At 49.7% G+C, this 3,974-nt stretch overlaps 1 protein-coding gene across 12 annotated transcripts in view; it reads left to right on the top strand.

The window, feature by feature from the left end:
* The window catches only part of ZNF347 (zinc finger protein 347), a 41,915-nt gene that overhangs the window by 13,471 nt on the left and 24,470 nt on the right, over nucleotides 1–3,974 (top strand). For 2 of the 12 annotated variants that reach the window (XM_009233069.4, XM_009233067.4), the window contains exon 1: nucleotides 1,118–1,203. The gene's annotated coding sequence lies outside the window, so the exon portion shown is untranslated. The other 10 variants (XM_054541193.2, XM_063720258.1, XM_063720259.1 and 7 more) reach the window with 10 other exon arrangements.

The following is a 3,974-nucleotide window of genomic DNA, read 5'->3' as shown; positions in this document are numbered from 1 at the left end:
GACTATTTTCCACACTCTGTTATCCACATCTGATAGAACATTAAGAAACAGAAAACAAAAAAATAGATCCAATGTAGATTACAATTTTAAAATAAAAAGTACTGTGTCAAGTTCCCTTCAGAATGCCCATAAAGTGAATTTGAAATTACATGATATTTAGAAATTATTGACTTAAGCATATTTTGATGCAAAGAAAGATTATGTCAAAGTTGTTTGTGGTTAAGTCATTTCAAGTGTGGAACGGAATAACGAATATAAGCAAAAATAATGCAGTTTATCTCTATTTTTTAAAAATTCACATGGTTTAAATCAGTAGTTGACTGGACACAGTAGTTCACTCCTGTAATCCCCGCAATTTTGGAGGCCCAGGCAGGAGGATTGCTTGAGGTCAAGAGTTGGAGACCAGCCTGGGCCGAGACTCCCATCTTTACAAAAATATATGTTTTAAAGAACAATAAAGCAGCCCTTGGTGATCTAACTTATCGGGGGCCTTAACCTTCCCATGAATTGAGCACAGGCTTGACTCTTCCACTGGGGAGAATGGGGATTTGAAATGCAAAGGAGGTTCTGTTGGGCTACTGCATTAAATTGCATATCCGTCCAGGTAGAATGCTGCATTTCCCATTCTACTTTGAATCATCCTCAGAGATAATTTCCAGACATTTTAGTTAAATTAAATACATTTTAATTGCAGGAATTGCTGGATCCAATCGCCGTGCCTCGTGGATCCTCCACTAAGATCCCAGTTCCCAGACCGAGATCCCCGATTCCCCGATTCCCAGATCCCCGTTCCTGAGCTGCAGCAGACTCCCTAGCAGAACTGGGTCCAACCCGCCAGCAAACAATTTTAACATAAACCGTTTTCAACTTGGTAAGAGGAAATCATTTTGGTTTCTATCATAAGTGGTCCACATAAGTCTATTCTTTCACCTTAAAACTGCTTCAAATTGCAACGGTGCTCCCGGGGACATGGTGAACATTCCGTTTCCAAACAGAGAAAAATGAAACTGCGGGCTAGGGAGGCTGAGAGAAGCGCAGACCCCGCCCCGGCTCGCCCGCCCCAGCTCCGCCCCAGCGTTTCGTCCGCAGATCCCGCCTCTCCCCACGCCCCGCCCCCAGAGCGTCCGGGCTCTTTTCCGCGCACGCGCAGTTTTCTGCAGTTCCGGAAGCGGATCGTGTTGGGTGCAGGTGACGCCGCCGAGCGTGAGTGTCCCTCAGTATGGATTAAACTTGCGAACCGCCGTGCCCCGTTTCCGCAGCCAGTTCCCGGGCTCGCTACAGACCTTTTTTTTTCTTCTTCTTCTTTTTTTTTTTTTGGTGAGACAGAGATTTACTCTTGTCCAGGCTGGAGTGCAAATGGCGCGATCTCGGCTCACCGCATCCTCCGCCTCCCAGGTTCAAGCGATTCTCCTGCCTCAGCCTCCCGAGTAGCTGGGATTACAGGCATGTGTCACCACGCCCGGCTAATTTTGTATTTTTAGTAGAGACGGGGTTTCACCGTGTTGCCCAGGCTGATCTCGAACTCCTGACCTCAGGTAATCCGCCCGCCTCGGCCTCCCAAAGTGCTCGGATTAGAGGCGTGAGCCACTGCGCCCGGCAGCTACAGACTTTAAGATCCCCGCACCGCGCCCTCCACCCCAGGTGACTCGCGGTGTGGGTTCGGAGTCGCTTCTCTTTGGGTTGAAGTCGCTCTGAGGCTTCTCCCTGTCCCCGGCCTTTCGCGTCTTCCTCCCGCTTAAAACCGTTTCCTGACCCCTCCTCCCGCCCCGGGCTTTTTAAAGTCCTCACCCGCGAGGTGGATTCCCGCACTGGGCGCCTCCCAGCCTCGCCCTTGTCGGCCCCTGGAGCGCAGCGCCGCAGCCCCGGTACCCGGGAGGCCACGTCCTTTGCCTGGTCCTGGCATCCTGCAGACCCCACCCCTCTTCTAAGGCGCCGTCGCCCCGCCACCTCCCTCCTCCTCGTGTCGGGCCCTGCTGCTCCCCAGGCCTCCCCTTCGCAGTTACCGCTTCTCCTGATCCCGTGCTGGGGAGGTGCCTGGGCCCTGTCCTGTGACACCCGGTGTTCTTGCCTGCCCAGCTCCAGCCCCTGGAAAATGCGCTCCTCCAAGATGCAGGCGTCTTAGTCCAAACCTTCCTGTGAATGTGTGGACCAAGGGGATTAGCAGATAGAGAAAGGGGCAGAGACAGAGAGAGAAGTAGAAAAACTGAGAGGAAAGAGTGAGGGAAACCCGTAAACAGATGGCAAAGTAGAGGATGGACGAGGGATTTGCAGATAGTAAGAGAAGGAGCTGAGAAGGCAGAAGGAGAAAAGCAACTGGAGAAATGTAGAGAAAAGCTCGATGTCCAGAGAGATGAAGGACAGCAAGGGAGGGAGAGGGGCGGAAAGTGGGAGGCTCCTCACACAGAGTCCGGGAGAGGAGGAGGGATTTGGAGCCAGGGCAGACAGAGCAGCGTGGTCCTGGGACAGCAAGAGGGGACAGCCAGTGACGAGGAGAGCAGAAGGAGAACCACAGCAGGGGGAGGCCTGGGATCTGGGGGTGCCAAAGAGTGGGGCAAGAGGTGTAGCAGGGAAGAGGAGATTTAACAGAGGGAGCAGAGATGGGAGAAGAAAGAGGCAGAAATATATGGAGACTGGGGACAATGAAAAGATTGGGGAGAAAGAGGAATCAGTTGAAACAAGGCCCCAGAATGGGACAGAACAGGTGCAAGGGGAGAAATAGCAGGAGATGAGAGGGGCTCAAAACGACGCGCAAAGAACCAGGGAAAAAACACAGAAAATAAAAAATAAGCTAATGTGAGAATGAGAGCTATGTAGAGAATGAGGGAGGTAAACACAGTATGGAAGCAAGAGAGGGACCCTGGGTCCAGGTGAGTGGTGTGTTGATTAGATGTGATGATTACATCGTGACATTGGTTTCTGGGTTTATAATAATGCAACACATTTAAAATACGTTTACTGAAATTATGCGGTTGCAAATGAGAATGGAAGAAACTCCTTTATGTAAAATGCGTAAGACGTGCATTTGACAATGATTAGTATTAGGGTATAGCTTCATTTGCAATCACTATTCAAACCAGAGGGCAGTGACTTCGCTCATTTAGTTTTGAGTCCACCCACTTCCCTTTTCCTGGAATAGGGTATGGTGTGGGCGAGTGTATGAACTAAGAGGAAAAAAAAATTTTTCCTTTGATTTTCCTTCCTGTCACACTCAATACAACAGTGCACATTCTATACAATGTCTCACCTCCACTCACGAAAATGTGTGCGGATTTCTCCCACCAACAACCCATTCTCTATCAGACACTAACTGAGTGTCCTATAGTTTAACTCAATTCTGAAACTCTGTGCCTGGAGTTAGCATCAGATCCCACTGATTGAGGCTCAGTTCCACGAAATCGCCCCCGCACCGGGCGGCAGTTGCAAGTCTCACGTTGGTACCTGACCTTCTGAGCGACCAGCTGTACATTGTGGATTCCCTTCACATCCCCCTCCCCACCACCTCAGGTTCTATTCATTTGTGAGGGCGGCTCAAGGAACTCAGGGAAACACTTCACTTAGTTTACACATTTGTTATAAAGGATATTACAGAGGATACAGATGAACAGTCAGAAGGAAGAGCCGTCCTAGAAAGTTCATCAAAGCCGAGGAGGGGTTGAGAGAACCACGGTATTTATCCGGTCACTCGAATGTATAAGTGACAGTTACCACTTGCATACTGTGTCTGAAGTGAGGGGCAGTTTTAGACTGAGCTCTGAACCTGTAGCACCTCGTCATGCAGTCTTTTTTTTTTTTTTTCTTTTTGAAACAGTCTCGCTCTGTTGCCCAGGCTGGAGTGCAGTGGCACAATCTTGGCTCAAGGCAGCCTCTGCCTCCCGAGTTCAAGCGATTCTCCTGCCTGCCTCAGCCTCCCAAGTAGCTGGGATTACAGGTGTGTACCACAACACCCAGCTAATTTTTGTATTTTTAGTAGAGAC

Source organism: Pongo abelii, chromosome 20 (assembly GCF_028885655.2).
Source record: "Pongo abelii isolate AG06213 chromosome 20, NHGRI_mPonAbe1-v2.0_pri, whole genome shotgun sequence".
NCBI lineage: Eukaryota > Metazoa > Chordata > Mammalia > Primates > Hominidae > Pongo > Pongo abelii.
The sequence above is the reverse complement of the archived record's forward strand: the minus strand, read 5'-3'. Positions and strand labels throughout refer to the sequence as shown.